Source organism: Nipponia nippon, unplaced genomic scaffold, assembly GCF_047370975.1.
Source record: "Nipponia nippon isolate SJK-2023a ecotype South Korea unplaced genomic scaffold, ASM4737097v1 scaffold_2, whole genome shotgun sequence".
NCBI lineage: Eukaryota > Metazoa > Chordata > Aves > Pelecaniformes > Threskiornithidae > Nipponia > Nipponia nippon.
In genome coordinates this window covers 14,410,907-14,436,996 of record NW_028262336.1, presented here as the reverse complement: position 1 = coordinate 14,436,996, position 26,090 = coordinate 14,410,907, and the positions used below count along the sequence as shown (strand labels likewise).

The window sequence follows — 26,090 nt, the reverse complement described above, 5'->3', positions numbered from 1 at the left end:
ACTTTGGCACGGAAGATGTCAGAAGTGGTTGTTCTTACTGTTTGTCACTTTGTAAGCAGTGGATGTAGAGTAGTGTGTAATCATTTCGGACTTGCTATGAAATATTTATAATCAAACACAGATTATAAGTTAAGTATGAACTTTCCTTATAATAAACTTAGCAAGTATAAACTTACCGTACAATCACCGAGATTCTTGCTGGCCAGCAATTGGACTAATCACATGATTTCTGGTAAGCCAGTTGGTAGTGAGCATGGAGTAAGCACAGAGCAATTTTTTCTTTTTAATTGGTTTTCTGCTAAAAGCACTTTGGCTGGTGGTTAGTTACATGTGTTACTACATTATATTTGCTCGCCTCCTTGGAGAACATCAGACTAATTAGAAACCCTGAGCTCTCATTTGTAATTTATAATCTGGCAACAGAATCAAAGAAATTAAAAAGGTACTAGGAGCAGACCTCTGTGACACAGGCCAAGGCAGTACTTCTTTACAGAAAGGTCGGTATCATTGAGAGGCTGAGATATTATAGGTCTACCTAACTTGACACTCAAGTGTCAGTAACAGTAATGAGTTTCTTAGTCTGCACTCAAGAGAGTCTAAAATTAACCTCATATCATCTTCAAACTTGACCTCAATCACAGCAATTAATTAACAGGCACTGAAAGAACTTTAACAAAGGAGATGAGTAAAAGGACTCTGAAGGGAGAAGGAGACACTTTTATTTTACATTTCAGCACATTCTTTCTTTTTCCCGGTACTGTTTGGAAATTATATTTTTTATGAAGTCCTGTAAGAATACATTATTAAGACCAAATCTTTGACTTAATATGGACTTAACACCTGGACGTTTGTGTGCAACTGTGTAACTCAATTAAGTGCTTTTTTAAGTCAATTTTATTTTTTTTGTGGAAAAAGATATGTCTGTACTTGTAGAGCCTGGGAGGTATCTGCTGAAACACACACAAACACACATGCATTTGAAGGCAATCAACAGTGGCATCAGCTTTACTGTTACACTTTGCCAAACTACGCCCATTTAACAACAAAATCTTGCCTGAATAAAACTGGTGCTTAACTACAAGGCTCATTCACTTTCTGGTGTCTCTCCTGAGAGACTGCCAGCCAGCTTGCCTGTTGATTCTGACTGTGATGGTGGTATTTCTGATTGTTGCCCTGCCATGAACGCAGCTGAGACCTGCAAATTCATCACATGAGGACCAGAGACTAGTCAGTGCAAAAAAACCCCTAGGTTTTGCTTGGTACTTCTTGTTGGCCAAGGTACAGACTTCACAAAACAGAAGGGAATTTTTTGACAAAGTTGACAAAAATTCCACTTTCTAACAAAAAAAAAATCTGGTTAGCTGTTGGAATGCCTTTTGACAGATTTCCTCATACAAAAATTAGGATTTTTTTGTGGTGACGTTTTCTAAATGAAATATAGTATTTTCTAGATTTTCTTTATTTACTGTTTCTCTGACATAGGCTAAATAGGTTGTTTTTTTTTTTATGTTACATTGTTTGCTAAGAATGAAAAAAAAAAATCCAATGAATTTTAAATGCTTTTTTGGCTTAGAGATATTTTGACTTTCCAGTTTGACTTCCCTTTGAACTCTACAAGATTTTAATTAGATGGAAGAGTTGTTTTCCACACAGAAATACACAGACCCAAACATCCATTAAGCATGAGGCAACTCAGATCTATTCTCAAGATGTCACCGGAGGGAAGGAAATAAGAACTTTTTCCATCTTGCTTGAGCCATGTCAAATTCAAGAGGGGGTCATAAATATCCGTTTTTCTGTAATCATGCTCCACTTCAGTTATACCAACTGTATAAGCTCACTTCCCAAATCAAAGCTTGGATGGGTTACTTCTTGAAAACAGTCAAACTTTTTATCCATTTGAAGAGCTGCCAGTCAGTGGGAATCAGTAGACAGTCTGACCAGAACTTCACAAAACATGATTTTCTCAAAACCACTTTTCACAGTTTAATTCTTCTTGTTTTCTTGGCCAAATTTCGAAGCATGGTGACATTGCCAGTGAGTTTGGAACAATTACTAAACATGAAGACTTAATCTTTCAGTATATGGATCTAGAGCACAATTCAGAAAGTGTTTTGTATTCAAGGTAAATTTTCCTCACTTTGGATATTGAAATAATTGGAAATGTGAATTATTTATAGTTCAGCATGTAGACAAATATCTTCAAGATCAACATCTTGTGTATACTGTTTTTTCCAAGGTGGATCATCTATAAATAATGATTATTTTCACTAGTTTATTCATTTCAAACGCTTTGTTTGCTGCGAACATTAATATAATTAAAAGTATACTGTGCGTAAGAAACTTAGTACATTTACAGGAGATTCTTGGACTATCTGGGCAAACTAGAAAAGGGTATTAGTTCCCATTAATGTCACAATTTTGTACCAAATTGATTTATTTTTAAAAAGGCAGTATTTTGTTTATATTTTGGGATTTTTGTTCCCTATTTTTGTTAGTTATGCTTTTAAATTCATGTGTTTTGACAATATTGGTGATTATTTGAGAAATTGATTAAAACATAGCTAAGAAATAGGAATGCTGTACAAAATAGTTGGAAGGTACTACACATACGTTTATTTGAATGATTAAAATACGCCCTCAGGAAAAAAAGGGCTCTGGAAATTTTTTTGAGGAAACGTACTTTATCTTACAAATTTAAAATTCAGTGGAGGAATCTGCTTGTATTGGAAGTCCTGTATCGACGAAATTGATGCTGTGCTTCATGAAGAATGTTCTCTAACTCCGTAAATATCTAGGACGTACACCGAGCTCGGGGGAATGAAAACAAAGCAATTCAGATTCGTCGGTGCTAAGTCATATGCATGCCTTAATGGTGCTTTCTAGACCATGACAGCCTCAAAGCAATGCAATAAAGAAAATATTTCATTCTTTTGCTGGGGTTAACATTTCATGAGTTATCTAGAATTGCTTATCAAAAAGAAAGAACCTTGATTATCAGAAGTAGATAATGCACTATTTTTCAGCCAGTGTGAATGTTACAGAGCAGCCAGGGGTGATGAATCAACACATTTGTGTAAAAAAAAAAAACCAAAAACCTATTAAAAAAACCCAGAGTGGAAGTGCTTCAGGTCCTGGGATTTTAGCTGGTAAATGGAAAACTCCTGACATTTTTGTATTGCATATTCTACAGTGTTAAAATTAAATTCCTGACATTTTTGTATTGCATATTCTACAGTGGTAAAATTAATCAAAACCACGTTTTCTATTCCAAGTAAAATTACATTTTATATGTATTGCTACTCTTCTGGTCCATTCTTCTCTCTATGATTTAGCAGTGGCTTCAAGCTACCCTCTTTCCATTGAGCCTTACGTATGACAGCGATCTTATTCACATAACATCATAACTGTGTTCCTTCATGCCCTCCCATTAAAAGTGTCTTGCTGATGCCGTTCATGTTATGCAGGTGATCTCACAGACAAGTCTCCTATTGTGCTATTTCTGTTTGTGCGGTTGTGTGAGGGTGGCTGAGAAGAGACAGACATTTGTTCCTGGGCTAATGGGCTACTGACAAATTACAGCTTCCTATTAACAGAGAAGCCAATAATAGCAGTTTACAGAAGTCACAAAGGAAATCTAAAAGCCATTTCATTGACACTTCTCAGATTAAAGGCGCACTTGTTGCGAGCGTGACCCTGGCAGTAGTTCTAGGAAACACAGTAGCTCGTACATCAGGGAAACCTCCCTTGCTGTCACTCACATGGCAGTGCTTTTGTTCTCCTTTAGGTGAAAAATACCTGTGCTACCGAAAATGGTAGTGGTAAGAGCTGGATGCCATTGGCCTAGTTTTTTCTATTGGTACTTCCAAAATTTGTTTCTTCTACTCAATATGACATACCACATATGTATGGTGCCAGGGATTTTCTGGAAAATAATGACCAAAACCAACTAATTCTCTCACTAGAGATAAAACTGACATCTCTGTAATTAAGTCATTAGCCTTTGTAGGAAGTTTTGAAGCAGTCCGGGTTCAAGGTCAGATAGGACTTTATAAATGTGCGACTGATAAGGCTCCTCAGGTGTATATGCTGGGCAGAAGCGTCCTCACCCCACACTAACTGTTGAATACACAATCCTAGACCGTCGCTGTGGTTCTCTTGACTGACCCCTGTACTCCAACGTATGTATTGTGTTGACAGTGAAGTTAATTTAGAACACAGAACACGGAAAGTCTTTGCTGGGAAGCAATCTTTGAATTTTGGAGGAAAATGGAATTCCAGCAGAATTTTGTTCATCCACAGCTGTTTGATAAATCAGTTTTAGATAGTGGCAATAGATCACTTGCCCCATCTCGTCTCTTTGGTGATTGCTCCATTGGCAGATGCCAGCACCCTGTGCTCAGATTACCAGACAGGTTTCCCCACAAATTTTGAATACATAGACAGCTGCAAAACTAAAACACTCTCTTCTGAGTTTCTGATGCTGTGTAGGGAAATCAGTGATAATTAAATATGTTTCATTTTACTATGAAACTAATTCTTTACAGGAATAAATAAGTTATGATATTTAAAATATAAAGCCTAACTTGAAATTGAGTGTACTTGTGGAATGCATTTCTTTTCATGATCCCACTAATGACTACTGCCATTTAAAATAGCTTTTTAAATACAGAGATATAAAATAGCTGAGCAGATAGGTTGCGCTGTAAAACTAAGCACAAAGAGTGCTAAATCATTGCTAAATTTGCTCTTTAGTATGGAACTTGAGCGAAGAGTGGACTGAAATGCTATCACGCAGTACTTCATTTTTCCTGTGAAGTTTGGTACTATGCCTAGATGAAGTCTCCCTATCCCACGCCCTTAGCAGCATGGGATATTGTAATGAAATTCTGTCTCAAAGGATAAATGAAGCACCACTGGGAATCAACTTCAGAGGCACTAAGCAGGAATGAAGCAAGGCCAAATGACTGATTGAAAAATCTGCCTAAATTCTGGGTAAGAGAAAGAGCCAAAAGAAATTGGAAGTTGGACAGACAGATTTAGAGACTGTTTCTTTAAAACATTAAAGATGTGACAGTCATAAAATAAACTGGTGGAAGAATTAGCTATTTAAATTACACCCCGCTTGGAAAAACAATGCTGTAAATATTTTTTCATAGGTTTGTGGTAGAGCTATTGCTCGTGCAGAATTAATTGTTATGTCTTTTGTTTAGATTTTCCACTTCTTCTAATGATCTGCATTAATGTTTTGTGTGGTTGACTACCCCAGAAAATTAGGAGTCCATTAGTGCGTAGATCAAGTTATGTAGATTTGAAATGTTGGATGGGCAAGGGAAATTCACATCAGGGAACAGAATTTATTTTCAGATACCAGCTGAATGAAGTGTAGGGAGATAGGTTAAAAGCAAAGTTTCTTTTCCAGGTGATTCAAATTTTGTGGTGACCGTGGTGAAGGGTATGGTTGTTTTTAGATGCTTTACTGACTGTTGCACTCAGTGTCATCTTAATTCATGAAGCTTCTAGCGTATTTTCATAACAGCAGATGTATTTTTCATGTTAATATTTTAATCTAAGCAAAACTTTATTAAATAATAGGAAGAAAATATTTTTCTGTTTAGCTGATAGTTCTATCAGCTATAAAGTTAGACAGATGTTCATCTATCTTGATCATGTCCAAAAACAATGTCACATTTCCAATGAGCTAGGCAGTATGTATTTTCAACAGATTTGAGGTGAAACGGTAGTAGAGGGTCCTATATGACTGATTCTGGCTTCCCTTTTTTTTGCTAGCCACACATCTTGTTTTTAAGTCAAAGTACATGCAAGGAACGGAACAAAAATGCAGCAAGGCCAAAGTACTTCCCATCCTTAGAAAATCCTCCATTTTTTCCAGTGGGCTTTGAAGAATAGCCTATTGCACATCAAATAAACCTTTGAAGCCTCACTGTGATCTAAAGAAGAATTATTGCTGTCTAATCCAAGCCTTGCTCTGTTGTTGTGTTTAGAATATGTCTTCTAATTCACTGGAGAATGTCTCCAACACACAGAACGCGTCTACCTAACGAGATATACCATCATTGCACAGAGGGCGCGTATTTCACTGCAGCAGAACAAAGATGAATATGGGAATTATTGCAATAGCTTTCTGAGCGTATCTCACTAAAAGAACTAAGTGTTGTGAGGATACACTGGCAGTCAAGTACTCATCATTGTTGATGGCTTTAATACCTGGAGGAGTTACGTGGCCATCAGGGAATAAGCGACTCCGCTGCTAGGTTTCTCTGTGACACGCATGGATTTAGCTTAAGATCTAGTTGTGCAGTTTGACAAAATGCGGAAGCTTCTTAATTGAAGCTTCGGATCCTGAAAGCCTCTGATCAGTTGTTGATGAACTCTGGAAGTCAGTCTCAGTTCATTAGCAGTTCTGTTTGATGTGAGAGTTTTCAAAATGGCTACATTTACACATTTTTATGGCTATAATTACTTCCATCTGATCAGCTCAACACCTCAATCCTACTTAAGCCCAATCAGGAATCTGAAGCTATATGCTACTCTGCAGGGATCCTTGATAAGTCCTAATGGGCGTGATAGCTTCGGAGTGAGTTGAATGTGTGCGGGCATTACTGTGCAGTTGTTGTTCTGTATGAAATTGCTGCAGCAGGAGGAGAGAGGATGTTTGCTGTGCTTTATCCTCAAATATGAACTAGAGAAAGTGTCTTGGGAGCAGCGCCCAGATTCCCAGACTTCTCTTTTTTCACACATCTTCAGTTCTTTTCATCAATATGTCATAGCTTCACTGAGAGGAGCGTAGGTAGCTCTTTCAACTTTGTGCATTGCCTGACAGTAAATATCCTCGTAGGAGGATTAGAGATGTTGGTTTAAGCTCCTTCAGGCTGAGAAAGGCATTGGGTCTCAGTCTTCTAGTGCCTGGGCAACTGCTTTTCATTGTGAGGTATTATTTATATGGTGATTTCTTTCTTTTTTCCGGTTGCGATCAAAAATGGCTTAATTGGGCTTTAGCTACTGAGCATGCAGTTGTATCTTTCCTGAAGCCCTGTCTCTGTGTTTAGCCCTGTTTAGGCTGTAGGTGAGGGCAGGATTTCCGGAGTGCCCCTGTGCTTACCTAGTGTTTTCTTAGCTGTCTAGGAGTTGGAAAGGAGTGTCTTTTTGAATTGCATAATCCCTTCATATCCTGCATAGAGACTATCTGCTGCTAACAAGCTTTAGGCTGCTCTGTATCTAAACACTAAACGTTAGGGCACCAACATTGTAGGTACCAGAAGTTCTTTATTGGGACACATTGTACCTGCATCATTAACTATGGGAATAGAAATAATGTGGTACTTGGGTCTTTGAAGTACTTTCTGAGAGCTTACCTTTTTATATATATAAGTGCTTTGTTTTTAGCAGAGGGCAAAAAAATGTTGACATTCAAGTATCTCACACAACCTAAGTAAGAAGGTGGTTCCTCCATAGTTATCAGTGGTAAATGATCAGGTTTTGCATTCTTGATACTGTCATTAGGCCAGACAGCAAATGCATGTTGGTATGAATAGGGAAGTCATCATCTATTTTAAAATGCCATTTCTGTGCCTGCAGAAAGAGATTTTGAGCAAACAGTGGTGCTGACAAGATGGCACCAAATTGTGGGGAGAATTTTTTTTTCGTAACTCTAGCGGCTAAGAAACTTCATCTTAAAAAATAAATACATCAATAATGGTTTAAATTTTAAATTACAAAAAATACTGACGTGTCATTGTTTTTAGTGACCATTTTGTACGTGAAATATAAACTCACGTATAGCTGAATCCCATAACAACCTCATTATTGACTGAATGGTAATTGATTTAAATATTACCCTTACAATCTCTATGTAATCAATGCAATCTACATAGGGGATTTAGTGTTGATCCTCTGGCTCACAAATTGCATGGTGGTGTTGAAACAGAAAGAAGATCTGGAACTCCAGTCTTGACCGAGGTTGTATTTCTGCAGTTGAGGCGGAGGTGCTCTCTGAAGGTATTTTGTGTTGGGTTGACCTTGGCTGGCTGCCGGAGGCCCCCCGAGCCGTGCTCTCGCTCCCCCTCCTCTACAGGATGGGCTGAGAAAATAAGATGGAAAAGCTCATGGGTGGAGATAAGGACAGGGAGATCACTGACCAGTTACCATCACGGGCAAAACAGACTTGACTTGAGGAAAATTTATTTAATTTGATGACGATTAAAATAGATTTGGATGGTGAGAAACGATGACAAAAACTAAAACACCTTCCCCCATTCCCCCTTTTTCCCAGGCTCAACTTCACTCCCTCCTTCCCGACTCCCCACCGCCCCTGAGCAGCGCAGGGGGACGGGGATGGTGGGTTATGGTCAGTCCATAACACTTTGTCTCTGCCACTCCTTCCTCCTCACAGTTTTCCCTGCTCCAGCGTGGGTTCTCCCCACGGGCTGCAGTCCTTCAGGAATGGCTCCAGCGTGGGTCCTTCCTGTGGGCTGCAGTTCTTCGGGATAAACCTGCTCTGGCGTGGGTCCTCCGTGGGCTGCAGGGGGATCCCTGGTCGGGCACCATGAGCACCTCCTTCCCTCCTCCTGCTCTCCCCTTGGTGCTGCAGGGCTGTTCCTCACACAGTTTCCCCTCGCTGCCGGGTAGTGTTCTGCCCTTCCTTACCCAGGCTTTCCCTGAGGCGCCACGCGGTGGCTGCGGGGCTCAGCCGTGCCCGGCGGCGGGAGCGGGCGGGAGCCGGCAGGCGGCAGCCCCGGCCTCTCCTCACAGAGGCCGCCCTGCAGCTCCCCCTGCCAGCGGCGGGCACCGCGCCCTGTACAGCGATCTATATTTTAAACCTCACTAGAAGTAGCTAGGGTAGATATCCTTTTAAAGTTGCTTTTGTGAAAATCTTCGTGAATCGTTCCTGATTTTCTTTCCTGTTGACAACACCCAGGGCAGGTAGCACAGGTGCAGCTGTGTGCAGTGCTGAACAGTTTGGCTTACCTCACGGTTCATGTTTTCGTACTGTAATGTTAGAATGGAGTACAATTTGAGGTTTGAACTTCAAAGATATGCTGAGCCGCTTGGGAGAAAGTCACTAGATGTGATGTGACCTGTTCCTGAAGAGGTTTCTAAGAGTGATATGCAAGAAGTATTTTAGTTTCCTGGAGCTATTAAGAGGCAAAACTTGATGTCTGATGACAACTACTGAAAGCCTGCCATGGCACAAGCTCAAGCAGAAGGTGGATGCAAATTGTGACGAAAATTTATTCATCTGCTCACCGTTTTTTTTCCTCAGTTCTTCATTACAAATTATTGTTATTGTTGTTATTATCTGAAAAGAGCGAATGGCTTGCTGCTGCCTTGTGATGTGTGGCTGTCGTGACACTGGCAGCAGTATGAAGACAGCTCTTTTGCTGTAGATGGGAGTATATGTCTATGATGGGTCATCACGTAGATATTCAACTCTACAGCTAGAAGGCTGGAGAAGGAATCTGGTGTTGCTAATGTAGAGAAATACATGGAAAAGGTAGAAAGGACTGTTAGAATATAAAGTTTGTCCTACAGGTATTGTAGTTCGTTTTGGAAATAGATCATTTAGAAAAGATGTGATGATGCTTTAGAAACTGCCACAGATTAAAAAAATGCACAAAAATACGCAAGAGTACTGGGCATATTGTAGAAATAATGTGTGAAGTGGATGGGGGGGAATGTAATTAAATGCAGATCACTTACAGATTGCACTTAATAACTTGCATGTGGGATTGGTATTAGTGTCTGCAGGATCCTGACCTTTCTAAACAGAAAGGGAAGGACAGAGACGAGAAAGAGGGTGATTTCAGTGAAGAGGGGTGAGAACATGGCACAAGAAAAGGGAGACAGAAGCGGGTATGAAACCAAATGACACGCTAACTGTGCAGGGGACCACGGCAGACAGTGACATTAAAAGGTGAAAGACAGCAGGGGCAGAAGGTGCCTGGAAGGGGGCAGACAGATCATCTTACGACAACATTTTTCTCTGCAATTCTTAAAAATGACCAAATTATTCTAAGTCTCTGGATTCCTGAGGTATTCTAGGTAGCAAAAACTTTCTTTCCATAGAATAAATTATGTTCTGCCTTTTGTGACAGGTGTATAAAAAAGATAACGGCCTACTTCTGCTACAAGTTATTCAATTAGCAGAAATGGTAGAGAACTGCTCTGGGATCTGAAATTGCCAATTCAGCTAATGAACCGTGTAGGTGTTCAGGTTGGTTCCATGTGACTTGTGTAGGAGAGGGTGTCTTTTTAGCTGTTGCGTTTTTTAATTAGAAAATTTCACTAATGAGCACGTTAAAAGGGCATTTAAGTCAAGAATCAAGTTAAGAAATGCCAGCGTCGGAGTATGTCACTGGCATATTTGATGGGGTAGGTCACAGAGTCAGTCTCCACTTTAGCTGGTAGTTGACTCATTAATAGATTTTTCTTGAAGAAAAGTGAGTTTTCAGTTTTTAAAAAAGAGTGTCATGTGGTCTTTTAGAATGAAGACTATCAAAACTTCAGCAAAAATATTACCATTTTCTGTTTTTGTGACTGCCACAATCCTGATGGCCTTTCTTACTGCCCTTTTGTTTTCTGCAGAACCTGCAGATTTCCATGGCTTCCCAGCACACCGCTGCTCCTTGTCAGGCTCTCCCTTCTCCTTACCACTGCCCAGATAATCCTGCCTCCGCTGGAATTCTGAAAATTAAGAAGATGAAACTCTAATGAAAACTGAACAGGTTAAAGGAACCAAGAGACTCGGCACTGAAATTTTAGGGTAGATGGTGAATAGTTACATGGTCTTGATTGAACTTCTTTGTCTAAATGGAGCATGCTGTAACCCAAGGGATTGGTTTAGAGAAGACTTGGAGAAGCTGAACAAAGACTTTTCTGAGTCGTGTTTCTATGCCTGTCTTATTTCATGGGATATTTTGCACATTTGCATCAGTTAACTTCATCAGTTTCTTCTGGCATAAAAGAACCCCCACCCCCAGTATGTAGGACTCCTCCTTTTACTTTCATTTCTCATTTCAGTCACTCCATGGGTGAGCCAGCCTGCTGCCTCTTGGTTCCTACTGCTCTCCACAAAGTAGACTTTATTTTCTTTTATCTGTTATTTCAGAACATCAAAAACTGAATCACCGTTTTATCTTGGTCTACTTAGTAGTGGCTGCCCTACTATACAACTGTTCTTCACAGCATTTTTCAAGCGTCTTTTCCAGCACAGACTTAAACTTGGCTCCAGTGCTCCTGAAGTAACTATAAACTCTTCTTGCTATTGATCTGTCGTATAGCCAAAAATGGTTTGGGGTAAGTTGTTTTCTTTTCTGAAACAGAACGGATGACTTCAAATGCAGTCAAAATCTTGTCTTCCCATGAGTCAGAGGATATTTTGTACATCAAATATTAAGGCTGGTTTTTACTTTATACCTTATTTCAATGCCCTGATCCAAACGTCAGTGTAATAAATTTTATCACAAAATCTGGATCTAGTTCTAGTAATAGTATATTGCCTGCTTTTTAAAGATTATCACCCTGGGCTCTGTTCATTTGTTTGTTTTTATTGAGCCATGTATTCCAATGCCCTAGGCAGAAAATAGGTAAGCACATTTGGAAAGGTTTTAAAATGCAGGATGTATAAGAAGGTATTATCACTGAACCATGGAAAAACAAAGAATGGTTTCCAAATTATACACAAATTAATTTTTTTTTTTATTGTAATCAGAAGAGTCTGTCATTTGTGAGCATTCTTTCAGGGAGCATTAGGAAGGCAATAAATACTATCCAAGCATCAGAAAACATCCTTAGCTATCCTTTAGTCATTGCACTTAACTGTTGTATTGGCAGTATCTGTATTGTATGTGACAGACAGCTTCAGTGGGCAAAAAGAATGTAATCCACTTTTTCATTATTCAGACCAATAATGCTTCTTTAGAGACGCCCTCATAAAACTTTAGTTTCTGACACACATGGTATTAGAGGGGTGAGCTAGACTTCCAAACTATGGCAATCTGGTGATAAGAATATACAGCATGGCTCAAATAAAATAATATCTCTAGCACAATGAGAAGGAAGTATATATTTTACAAAAGCAAAAGCCAGCAAGAAAATGAGAAGTGGGTTCTTATCTTCATTATCTCCTCAGTTGGAATTGTTGCCATTAGGTATGTCTAAAGGCATGGATCCGCAAACAGCGTGAGTACTGTATCCTCTACTCCCATGCATAGTGTTGCATGTATTCCTGTTTGGTAGAGGATTTAGGAGACACTTTGTGTCCCCCGCCTTGAAAGTGCACCTTACCTTCTCCTATTTTTCTGCAGGCCCAAAGATAAGCAGGAATAATTGCAGCAAGATCGTGTGACTCTTTTGCTTTTCATAGCCCAGGGAATGTTATGCACATGGTAATTGCTGCATTTCTGGCCTCTCCAGGAGCCCCGTTCATTCTGCTGCCTGTTTCTGCATCGATGCATCTCCAGTTTCCTCTGGCTCCAGTTCTATGGGGTGCTCCTGCTCTCCAGGCTCTGACTCTTCCTGCCCTGTCATTTGAGGAGTTTAATGATCTGGCAAAGCATAGAAATATGCTTGTTCATTCAGAACAATTCAGAAATTCAGAATGCTTGTTTTCTAGAGTACATAGGTGAGGATGTTAGTTAAGCTCTGCCTTGAAGGTCTCCCTTCTCTTGGATCACATCCCATCTTCTTTTCAGAGCAAGAACTGCGAGAAGGGATAGTGTATCCTTCCTAGTTACAGTTGCCTTCTGCCCAGACCTAAAGCCTCTGAGGGTCGATGCGGGATGATATTGAGGCAGCTTTCAAAATCCTACACGTGCTTATGGTGCAGAAGCTGCAGCAGCACGACGTGGGAAGGCCGCCTCTGAGCACCTTGTCTTGCCTCAGGAGGTCCTTTGGAGCACCACCACCCCCAGAGCATCTCAGGTGACAACTCTGCTGGTGCATGTGGGAGTGTGCATGTGAGCGCTTCTCCCTTTCCTTGCAATCTCCCCCAAACAGTTTCAGTACATCATAATTGTTTCACACGTTTTACATTTACAATCTGACACCTATGACTTTCATGGCAGATATTTTGTTAGGAGTTTCATCTTCTAGACAAGCTGTTTCTCCTTCACAAAGCAGGTGCAAAAAGTGGTTTTGTCTTCTGTTTCCTTGTGTAGACATTTATAAAAGCAGCTGAGTGTCGAAGGGTAGCAGTCACCTTGCAGCTTTCTTTGGCTCCATGTATAGTCCTTCAGCGCTTCTCACTTTGGAAGCAATAGATTTCTGTGTCATGTTAAGGGTTGCTTTCGGAGGTCAACCACTTTGATGAAAAAGAATGTAACAATCAGAGCTGCATGTAGTGTTTGATTCACCATTCAAAACACTTCAAGCCCAATTTCATACTTAATGTATTGCACCATTTCACCTTCTCATACAATATTTTTTAACTGACTTTTTTTTTTAACCATTATTAAGGTGACAGCAAATAGGTCCCTTCTGTTTTTATCTATACAGTTTAATTCCTAGACTTGCAAAGGTTTCAGTCTTTGAATGGTGCCATAGTCTGGAAACAAGTTGTAATGTTTAATGGCACACGCGTGTCATTCTTTGCAGGGTCACAGCCGAGGCCCGACTTCATCACAGCCTGATTGCAGGTAATTTATTCCAGTTCCATTATTGTCTCTTTACAAGGATGTACCCAGGAATTTATGCAGAAGCCATTTTAAATCATTTGTTCTGGGGAAGCTGTATTGGAAATAGTTAGAGGATTAGCCACACAGGAATACATTTTTCTAGTTTATGTTTAACATAAGTTGGATACTTAGTGTTATATCCTGTTTTATACAGGAATTCTCATCTGGGAGAAGGAAAGGAATCCAGTACTGTGCTGGGTGCTGCACCCCATGAAGGTGTCAGATGCACAGGTAAGGATAACATCCCTTGCATCTGGGAAATGCGCTGTCTTTTCCACCATAATTTAATTGTATCCAAGAGGATAGCAGTGCCAGTGGATTTACTGTTGCTCTCATTTGTTTGCTTGGAAAGATTTGTGGAAAAGACAGTTTTGGCGCAGTGTGACAACAGACATGTGGACCAGCTGCCCTGTACATAAGCACCCACTGATTTGGCTTTGAAAGAAAAATCTTGGGCAAAGAAAGAGGTGAGGAAGTGCCAGTTATGGCACTGTGCATGCAAGTTGTGTAGAGGTGTGGAAGTTGTGGAATGGAAGTGTTGCTAGGGAGCCCTGAAGTCAGTCTATGAGTACATGAATGGAATGGTAGCTGGAGTTAGTCGGTAGTCCTCCTACAAAGAGATCATTTTAATTTTACACTTGTGGACTGCCTTTGTGCAATTTGCCTAATGTGTGTCCCATAAAATACCATCCAGCCGGCAGCCGCATGCTGGAACCAAAAATGAAGCCACAAGTAAGGCTGCTGCATGTGTTCCTGTGTGTTCCTTCTCTGTGTCTGATACCAAGCCTTCCAGAGGAAGGGAGGGTCAGAAAAACTTTTCATCAGGCAAGGCCTGGACTGAAAACCAGAAAAAGAACAAATAAGGGCCAAATGCAACAGCTAACAGATGGCTGTACCTGGAGCCTGTTACCTGGCATCTGAAACTCCGTATCCTCTGAGCGGAATAAATCTGTGCAACGCACTCGGGAAGCGGGCAGGGCCACTCAGTACGCTAGCTCTTTGCATACTGTGTTATGAGCGCTGGGAGGGAATTTAGCAGAGTGAAGCTTCCACTCCCCAAATATACGCTACCGCCTTCCTCTTACTGGAGATAATAAGGTGGTTGTGAACGTTTAAATGTCACATCTCTAAAAGTTTTGTACAGCATAAAAACAGTAGGGTGGATTTTCTTCTTGTATCAGTGTAGGATTGCATCAGCATAGAGGATCTGTTTTGTCTAGCTTTTTTTGCCTAGAGTATTTTCCTTTCAGCTGCAGAATTAAGAGGTAAACATTTTGTAGTTCAGAAGCTGTAGTTTTAGTTACCTCATGGCTAAAGTATTTACATTTTCACTAGAGGACAGATGATCAAAACAGTATGGTAAAGGCTCTTGTAAGATATGTTTTCTCTTACATATGAAATGCTGTAGGTCAATCTTGTGGCAAAACATAGTGAAAATTAACTAATGGTTAATCAACTAAAAAGTTTAATTAACTTATTAACTAATTAACATTCAACACTTAATTTTCATGAAGGATTTTTTGTTTGCCGTATCTGTATTATGATGAAGCTATGTAATGATACACTGAGGAGTACTACTTTTGTAGAATAACTGATTAATCAAGGCAGTCATAATACTATGGATTTATAAGCCATACTTCATACTAGAAGTATATTTATTTCTGCATATATTGCATACAGTTAACTCCCAGTTGCCCTTTTCCCCTCCGCAAAGGCAGAACAATGTCTTACAAAGACACTGTATTTTCAAAACAAAGCAGCCTGTTGTATGATTGACATTTTCTGGAAAAGTTAAAAATAAATGTGTCAAATATAGGAGCTAGTTTTTGTCTTACCTTTATAGATAAATCTCTTTGTTTCTTCAAAAATAAGACGCAAATAGAGCTACAGAAAGATATCAAATGCAGTCTAAGGTAGATCACTGTACCATATTATTTTGTGTTTAAAAATGAGACTTTTATTTATGACAAGAGGAACAAAACAGTGGATCCTGTAATTTCCAAAGATGTTCTTTGTTCCCAAAAGCTACCTTCCACTATCTGAATAATTTGCATCTTTTTCCTCTCTCCATGAATTCTCAAAATCTATTCAGACCTTTCCAAGAAAAAGCAACTTACATATTTGAATAGGAAACACACAAACACAAAGATTTAACACTGTACCCATATAGTTTTCTGTAAAACTGCAGTCCTAGGAGTGCAGTGCAGCTCTCATTTACATTCTGATTTTTAGATAGGAAATTCATTTATTGAAATGAAAATAAAACATTTCAGTCATACCACATTGAAAATATAATCATGTATCTCAATCTGTGAAGTGTTACTGGGGCTCTAATCAGAAAGTATCATGTAATAAGCTTAAGTGCATTTCTGCTGATATTTTCCTCATCAGTGCCTCTGATTTAATTTCTGTATTTGATTAAGAAGGACAATGATGTAGGGACTGGTATTGTTTAGGAAAAAAATAAAGGATGAATATTCTTATGAGGAAAAATACCTTACTTTTAAAACTTTTATCTGCTCTAGTTGTTTACAATATTATTCTACATTCTGTTCTATCACCCTGCCTTGACCTAAATGTACATAACTTCAGATCTGTATGATTGCATTAAAGAAACAGCAAACGTACAATTATTTTGGTTTAAGTAGCTTTTGGCCCACTTCCTACATTGTACTTGTTTGTGCAGCTACAGATGTGCTTGTCTGAGGGAGAATTTCCAGCATTCAGGAGATATTTAAAGGCTTGATTTTCATTGACTGTCAAAATCAATTGAATGCTTAATTGTCCTAATATTCTAAATTTTGTGAATTGAGAATTACAATGTTAGTGAGGAGTCTATGAAAAGTATATATTTCATACATGTCCGCTTTCCATTACATTACTTATGAAGACAGGACTCCCTAGATAGCAGAGAAACCTAGATAAGATAGCAACTCTAGAAGATTTAAGGTGATTATAAATACTACCTGCCAGTAGAAATTCAACTGTCATTCAACTTCTGTCTCCTCTTGGGTCCAGACAAGCAGCACGTCTGCCCCGCACTCTCCCCTGGTTCACAGCGGGAGCTGTTGGCCCGAGAGTGGTGCAAGACTGGTGGGTATGTGTTTGCACGGCGCTGCACTTGACTCCTCACCTTCCTGACTGCAAGATCCCTGGGGATGGCAGGGCACCAACTCGGAGAGGCATTCCTGATTTTGGGTCTGTGGCACAAAGATACTTAGTCTGGCCGTGCGTTGGGCCAGCTTGGCCTGGCAGAGCTGTAGCATCAGGTCTGTGAGATGATGTGATTGTGTTCTTTCATGAGCTGGGAGCAGTGGGGCAGCATGCTGGGTCCCACAGCAGCTGGAAACTCTAGTGGGCCTGAGTTCACTCTGTATTTCAAAGGTGGATAATTTGCAGACAGAGTAATGCAGCTGTGGCTAATTGAGAACTTTAATTTTAGTTGTCATTGCAAACCTTAAACAAGATTGAGGCTTTTGACTCTCTAAGAAAGGAAAGAAACTTAACTGCTTGAAATGGTAACCAAGCAAAGCAAATACCCTTGGAGTTGTTGCTGTAGACAGGCCTAGAAAGGACTCTTGACAGAAGAGTTTATGAACTTTTCTTGCTACTCAGAATAATTTTCAAAGCCTGATTTCATCTCAATTACTGCACTCCCATCTATTTAGTTAACTGCTTTTCACAGGAAATAATTACTACGTCTTCTTTCTCCCCCAAATTGCTATTACCTTATTGCTGAGAGATAATCTGGTATTTCTAATAGCTTCTAATTCTAAGAAATACTGGGAAAAATGCATACATACATACAAACAAACTTTAAGTTTTGTGTATATAATTTTCTTTCTTGTAAACGTAGTTAGTTACCTGGCTGTTGCACCAAGTGGATTACGGACCTGATCAAATATCCACAGACTTTAGTATAAATATCTCCATTGGACTAAGTGGCTAATAAGAATAAAATCCAGAGGGCAGTATGCTAGTACCAGCAGCTCTTAATTACGATATGCAAAGCCTGTTCTGAAACCAGAACTGCTTCTCTGTCTTACACTATTAGCATTCATTTCAAGAGAATCCAAGAGGTGCAAAGCAATCTGTGACCCTGTATTAAAGGGGAAAAGACAGTCAAACTGAAAACACGTAAAGAGTTATCCCTCATGTGCAAGTTGCCGTGTGCTTTCTGTTGTTATAGAGTTGTTCATAGTCAGGAGGGCAGGTGATTTTGAAAGATCCATATGCATGTTAAGGAAGAGAGTTCACTAAAAGGAAAAAATCCAAACTGGCTATTGGTGGCTATTCGGAAACAGAAAATCAGACTCCTTCATGGCATGTGGCAACAACTGAGCTTGAGGCACTGTGGGTTCATCAGTAGCACATAGCAGTTACTGAACAAGAATGTGCTGGCACTCAAGTCTTGTCATTGAATCGTGTTGCCGACAGGCATCTCAAGAAACATTCCTAGCTCGATATCATTTGTAAGTTTAATAAACTTACTTTCTACTCTATCATCTGGGCTGCTGCTAAGAATATTGAATAGCCCTAGACCCAGAAGGATCCCTCTGACACCTTTCTTTCTACATCCTCCTATGTACATCACATTGCAAAACACAACTGCTGCTAACAGAGGCCCTTTGATGTTCCTTTTGCTATTAGTGCCTGTGCAAAATCATCACATCAGTGACTGTGTACTTTTCATTATAAATCTGACTAATTTTTGTTTATACTTTCCAAAGCCCTTTAGAGATAACAGCCATTTTCATTTAACTGTATTTAAAACTTAAAATGGACACTAGATGAAAGGAGAATGGTGGTCTCGAATTGTTCCTTTGTTCAATGCATGCTGCAATTGTCAATGTAAATAGATCTTGAGAGTTCAAAGATAATTCTGTTATTGGATTGGATTTAAAGCCTTTAAGGTCTTGAGAAAATATATTTGAAGGAAAGAATACATGTAAGTGTGTATATGTATGTGTACTTTTCTTTAGCGAGGTAAGACAAATCTCAGCTTAAACCTTTTTGCTGTTTTCATTCAGCATCTATGACTTCATCTTTTTAAATAAGGAAAAAATGGCTATACTGGAGGGGGGTCCAATTGTTGTTCAAAGTCCTCTTTAATTTGGAGCTGTCATGAGGAAGAAATAGAAGCATCACTATAAATGAAGTCTGTGATGCTTGTCAGCAGGCTGGAATCTCCGTTGGTGTAATTCAGAATATGGCTCTAGATTGAATTTCTGTCAGTTTATGTTGTCAGAGACCTTCCTCAAATACTGAAAAAAGACCTGAGAGTACCTGTTTTCTCACCAGGGGAAGATTGTGTTGATTTTATACTTTTGTAAGAGTATATGGATTTTTATTTAAGTCAGAGTTTTACCATTAATGTATCTGGCTGTGTCAGTCTAAGGTATACATATTAGGTTTAATATTTGCCAGCATCCATAATGGCAGTATGATTTCCTTGCACAGTAAAGGAACTGAAATCTCTCAGATATACTAGTTTTCATGGTTATTAAATGGTGACTTTTTAACAGCAACTGTAATTTCAAAATTCAAAGCTTCATGAAAAATAACCGCTAAATATATATTGTGTACAGTAAGTTAAATAATTTGACAGTATTATGGTGAATATATACAGAGAATAAAGACTACAACAGGAGGTGTGCTAAGCAAATATTTAAAAGCACATTATGATGAATAATAAATAATACATAGTACTATTGAATGTTTCCAAAACTCCTGTGTGACTAGACTTAAGTGAACTCTTTCAAAATCTTCATCTAAAGAATAAGTCTGTATTCTCTTCGTTGATTTAATAGTTCATGGAATCTCCTAGCATTTTTATAAATAAGCCATCATCTCAATTTTTCTTTCCAATTTTTTCTCGTCAGTCTCACTTTCACAGCCTGCATGATCTTTAGAAGTAAATTGTTACATTTCAGTCCTCGAGCCAACACACTACGCTTTTTCCTCCTACTGTTATTTTTTTGCCATGCTTATAGATGTACGGCATCTGAATGTGTGCTGCCAGTTTTCACACATTTCTGTAAGACACACATACGTGTCTGTTTTCCTAAGGGTCTGCTGCATCTAACTTTATTTTTAACTTTGTCATTTTAATCTTCTATTTGTACTTAAAATCTCAAGTTGGGACTGGTACTACGGCAGTAATATTTCTGGCTCCCTTAGAAGCAGTAATAAAAAAAAAAAAAAAAAGAAAAGTTCAGAGTTTGTTTAGGGATGTGTTTCCAGTGAACGTGTGCAGACTTAAGAACTGGGACAATGCCCGAGCTGCTTTGTGTTATGTGAAACCAGCCGGTTTCTTCAGCTCCAGTGCTGCCTCCTTGACTTCAGACAGCTACACGGTCCCTTTCTTGTAGCTGCTTTTCCTTCCCATGGCTGCAGTGAAGCTTCCACTGTGCAAAGACATTGCCATCTTCAAGCTGTCAGCCTCTTTTTTTTTTTTTTTCGAGGCATAAATGACAACAGTTAAAGGTAGAAGCTAAGAGAGAGCTCACATACTGGTGTACAAGGCACACAAGGTTATCTGACAATTACCAAAAACAATTCAGAAACATCTGTCTGTTGTGTGATAAAAGCAACATTTCTTAGAGCCATCTGTCTGCTTTCGGATTAGCTTTAGATTGTGGAAATAACCTGCCTTTGATTAAGGTGATGGGGTTATTTTTCCTTATTACACCGGTGACTAAAATTATAGATGGATTTAATATGATATATAATGATTCTGAAAGGGAAATATGTTTGTCCTAGACTAGAAATAATGGAATAGATTCAAGGAGCACTTCAGTAGTGAATCTCTTCTAGGGTTTTGGGTTTTTTTTCTTTGTTATCTTGGAACATTTTTACTGCCAGACTTGGGGAATAGTCAAAGCAAATACTATTTCATCAAAATGTGTTTGCTTAGCAGAAATTCAAAATTATCTGGCAGATTATTTATTTCCTGCGGGGTTTTGTTGTTGCTGTTGTTTTGGGGTTTTTGTCTCTCTTGTAGTACTGGTGAATAGGCTTTTTTTTTGAGAAACTACTTTGTCTTGGTTTTACCATTCTGAAGATGTCCGAATTCTTGCACGCTTTAGACAAGTGTCTTGTTTTATTTCCTCCACTGTTCATTGGAGTTGAAACTATGCTGATCTGTCAAGAGGGTGAGGAGAAGACATTTTTAAGCAGAAGCAGCCAACAAGAATGGGAAGTGACAGCAAGTTGGGACTGTTGTCTCCCTGATGCAATGGGAGCAGCAGGTATGTTTTGTTTCAATTCTAAAAGAGTAATGACCCCACTGAGAAGAGTCACCGCTGCTGACTATGCTTGAGAGAAGCCCATGATGTACAAAAATGCTCTTAGCCCCGTCGAGGAGAGGTTCTCTCGTACCTACAGACAGAAACGAAGCAGTGGTTGGCTCTTTTGTGAGTTCTCCCTGGCCTTTTGAAATTATGCCTCTTTAGTAATCATTTTTGTTGTGCCCCATTGTTCTTAAATGGAGGGGGAGAGAAGAGGCAACAGATAAGGTCAGGATTTTTCTTTATGAGTATTTGGTATGAGTGTATTGTTCTGAGAAACAAATGGAGTGTTATTAGAAATAATAATTTGATTTTCTGATTTTTTTCTTAAATTTCTTTTTCTTACCATCCAAATGGCCAAAATGCAACTTCTGCTATGGCTACACTACTTTTTTTTTTTTTTTTTTCGGGGTTCTGGATGACAGATGGAGTTACTGATGAGAATCTTATTTCTAACGAACTGAACTGCACCAAACATGTCCAGTGAATACAAACCTCATCTGCTGTCTTTTTAAGCCAAAATTTTGCTATTCAGCTATCTGATGAAGTACACTTAGAAGAATCTTCTATTCTTTTACTGTAAAGCAAGCAACTGCAGAGGTGAGAAATCAATGTCAGCATCACATAGCTGGTGAATATATGTATTTTTACAAGCCTTCTAGCAAATAGAGGTTTTTTCCTGTTATAGTGAATCTGTTAGTACTGTAGTAAGTTCAAGTCAGTTTAGTAATTAAATGTTGCGGTACTTCGTCCTTTTTTTTTTTTTTTAAGAGGACAGTCTGCAAGACAGAGGAGATTAATTTGGCCTCAACTCAAGAATTGCAAAGATATAACTAGGAATTTTATAGGATTTCCTTGCAAATGGCAGTTGTTAAACAGTCTATTGAATCATTTGAAGTTGAGATTCATTCTTTGCAAATAATTTTTCCAGTAATGTTTGTAACAGATTAATTTCAAAATCTTCTGTATGGTTTTATTGTGGCTGTTATTAACAGGACACAGTAAGATAATATTTAGGCTGGTTTCTGTTTCTGATCCATATCTCATGTGCTCATGAAGATTATGCTCCTAACACAGTGTTTCATAGAATAGGTTTATCATCTCTCTATTATTTACCTAGTTTCTTTGGCATGAGAGATATTCCTCCTTCACTTCCTGACAACATTTATCGTTGTTCCACTGCTTGACAGTGTGAAATTCTTAAACAGCAACCTAATGCCTACAAAGTCCGATGTTGAGACAGACAAAAAAGGGACACTCCTCCACCTAAATGAAAGGATGGTGGGTAAATATATGTATAGCTCTGAGTGGGGAAAGAAAGTATTGTGCTTCTGACTAGATTTTTTTTCTTCTGTGTAGCCCTTTTGTTGTACTTCAGTTCTTTAGCCAAACAGTGTGTCACTGAGCCAGACTCTGATCTCTAAGTAGGTGCCTTCCAGGACTGTTTATTCTTTTCAGAGTCACAGTTCATTACTCTAACAGACACACCACATCATTTTGCATACCCTTTACATACTATTTCCAAGTAAACATCTCCCACTTCCAGGCCCATCTGCACTTTATTCTAGCCAAGAACAGTGCTTTTGCATGTTAAATTGTTCTGGCTGGACATGTCAACCAGAATGTAGCTCCCTTGCCCACCTTGCATCTGAAGTCAAAACCCTGTGATTGATATCCTTCCACGCCTTTAACAAAGAGGGACTGTTCACAGATTATAGATTAAACTATTGCAAACAGTAAGTGAGCTACTAACCTTTGTATTTACTCTAATTTTCTACTTAAAATAGGCTACTTTCATATGCATCAGTGATAAATGAACTAAAAGGTGTACTTTTAAAGGATCCTCCTATTTTACTTTTCTAAATTTCCCTTGTTCTTTCCTGCAGGCAACTTTTTAGGGGATTTTTCCTATTGGTACTATATTGCGTTGGTATTGAGGTAATATGAGGTATTGTGTAAAGCGCAGTGGATGGAATGCCCACCCTATCAAGCTCTAAATGGAGAATTAATAAGATACGGTTTCTGTCCTCAAAAGCTTAATATGTATTAATAAACCAAAGGGTGAAAAGAAAAAGCTAAAGGGTTCTTATTGTTTGCTTTTTAATTAACTTGCTGAAGATAATAAAAACCCTGTAGTTGGCTGAAAATAATGATTTTGTTTCCCACTTCAGAATCAGTACATAACCATAACATTTTTAACCTCTGACCCAACATAGTTTTTAATTTATAATAGTGTTAATTATGAAAGGAAAAAAAATATATTTTCTTAAAGCTAGAGTAAAATTTGTGTGGGATGATAATAGCTAGATTCAGGAAATGAAACTACTTCATTGAAGATGTTTTGAGAGTCAGTATCATTGCCATTGGGTATTTAAGAAGGTTAGCTTTGTTTCCTTAATAGGTTTAGAGAACTACTGTAGGATTTTTTTACTTCTCCCTTTCATAACAAAGAAATAAGTTTGCAGAAAGTCTTTGAAGCCATCAGGCTTAATCAACTTTAAAGTTGTCTCGTAAGGAAGCTTTACATGGCTGTTCTTGTTTCAGAGGAATTAGATACGAAGAAAATAATATGTGCCTTATTGGCTGGAGACTGTGTAGTAGATTCCCTAAGGCGACTGTCCAGTACAAGATGTCAGAAGCTTTGAGTTGTCCAAGCTGTGAAGGGCTCTGAAGACTTGCCTGCAGACTGGACTGCCTTTTTTACAAAAGAGCTCCAGAGTTGGTTCTGATAGCTTTAATGGTATCCCTAGAAAAAAGAAGAAAAAATAATTTTAAAAAAACCTATATATATAAGGATCAGCTATTCCAACTCATTGTCCCTCAGAAGTGATTTATTACCTCGTGTCAAGTTTCAGTCTTGAATGAGGAAAGAGCTGTACACATTCAGTCTGTTGAGACGTTTGGACGGTTTCCTTAAGATATTTGTTTTTCTACTGTGACAGAAAAAAAAAAAAAAATCAGTGACTTTCTTTTTTGTGGAATAGTTATCTGCTAGTCATTGATTGGAATCAGATCAGCAGAAGATTGGATGAGTATTAGAACCAGAAACAAAGGTTAAGAGGGTGGAGATAGGGGTTGGATGAGTGAGGAAGCAGGGAGCAGCAGCGAGGTGATTAAACAGAATTATAACCTTGGTGCGGAAGTTTGACACATGAGAGTCTTAAGGTGGAGCAAAGGAGTTCTACCTGTCATTCAGACAAGGAATTGTTGATTATCAAATTATGTATAAAAAATAGCAACTTGATGTTTTCATTTCCACAGTACTTTAGTTAAAGTTGTGCCTAGAAGCAAGCCACTTTTGCAGGGAAAGATGTAAGGATAAATTAATTCTATCTACGTTACTCCCAGAAGGAGCTGACTTATAAAAGTTCAGGTGTTCCGCTCCGGAATGGGTTCTTCCCAGCAAATGCAACCAGAGCCACAGAGCATGGAGGAAGACAGAATCCCTCTGGAAATGTGTATTGGGAAAATACTAGTATCAGCAAATGAGCTGGATACAGGGAGAGAAAGACCTTTTGGCTTTAATAATAACGTAACACTTGTAATTTGAGTCCTCTTTTCTGGATGTTGTTGATCACTGCATTAGCAGTTTGCCTGAATCTGGCTGTAAGGTAGGGATGGTTTTGAGGTAAACGTTAGTACCAAGTTGTTCCTCACCCATTGATGGAGTTGATCGTTTGGGGGAAAAACCCACCAGAAACAAACAAACAAAAACTCTAATTCACCAACTGCAGAGTTGACCTCATGCCTTTCTTGATAGCCAGTTAATATTTGTCTCCTTTTGCAAACTGTCACAGCTTCAACAGAGAAAACAACGCTCTTAATACACAAAGTTTCTTAATAACACTGAGTCAGTATGTGAAAGAGCCAGTCAAGCTGCTGCTACAGTGTATATTAAAGTTTAGAGGCATGGTCCATGTCAAGTCTTCTCTCGTGAGCCAGAGGATCGGGAAGAGACAAGGTTTCTCCCCGGCTCCTTTTTTGCATTGAAATATGACAGGTCTTGGAAATCTAGACAGAGGAAGACTTCTCCTCTGTGGGGCAGACCCTCCAGCTGTTGCCAGCACAGAATTTCCCAAGCCTCTCACAGGGTTGAGACAAACAGGATCCTTCATCAGGAGAGGGGAGCAGGCCCCTTGCCTCTCCTAAGGGATGTGCACTGGAGAGCACCAGTCTTAAGAAGGAGGAGGTGCTGTCTGTTTCTGGATAAGCAGACCCATGCTTATCCTCTCAATCCCTGGGAACTGAATCTTTACAGTGACTCTTCTGAAGGCACAGGAATCCTCTCTGTACAAACTTCAGCTTTGATTTTATTTTAAGATTACCTGGAGGAGGCATCCTAGATGCATTTGGTCAGAGGCATGATTCTTCATACTTCATCTAATTATTTCTTTAGGAATGTGAAGAAGAAAATCAGTGTAATGGATATAGCATTGTATTTCCTGGGTGCATAGAGTGTCCTCTGAATATTCCCTGGACCCAACTGCTCTGTGGCCCTGCCCTGCAAGAAGACTCTTACGTCTTGAATACAGCTATTTTACATGGCAGTTGCTGTCGGGGGGGTGGTGGGGTGGAGTGGCGTTCCTGCTTAGCACCCAGGGCAGACTGCCTCTGAGTCATCTGCAAGACTGGTGGGTTTCCATGGGCTAGCAAACACAGGACACTGGTAACACCTTGAATGGTTCTGAAGATAACCAATTTTTGTCTTCTACTGTTATATTTTTAAAAACTGTTTATTTTAGGTTTTATTGTGTGATATCCCATTGCAAGTTTTTTTCCTTCTTTTTGAGGGGATTTTTTTTTGCTTTAGTTGGAATTCAAATCTACAAAATGTTTGATTTCTTTTGGTGTCTGTTGTGGTTTAACCCCAGCCAGCAACTATGAACCACACAGCCGCTCACTCACTCCCTCCCAGTGGGGTGGGGGAGAGAATTGGAAGGGTGAAAGTCAGACAACTCCTGGGTTGAGATAAGAACAGTTTAATAATTGAAGTAAAATAAAATAGAATGATAGTAGTAGTAGTAGTAGTAATAATAATATAATACAATAATAATGTACAAAGCAAGTGATACACGACGCAATTGCTCACCACCCCCTGACTGATGCC

At 39.1% G+C, this 26,090-nt stretch overlaps 1 long non-coding RNA gene across 1 annotated transcript; it reads right to left on the bottom strand.

Annotated features, from left to right (window-relative positions):
* Window positions 1–23,247: 23,247 nt before the first annotated feature.
* On the bottom strand, window positions 23,248–26,090 carry LOC148055662 (uncharacterized). Its single transcript, XR_015704574.1, has 3 exons — window positions 26,073–26,090; window positions 23,822–23,916; window positions 23,248–23,729 (listed from the first exon to the last, which is right to left on the bottom strand). It is a non-coding gene; the product is annotated as an uncharacterized LOC148055662 (long non-coding RNA).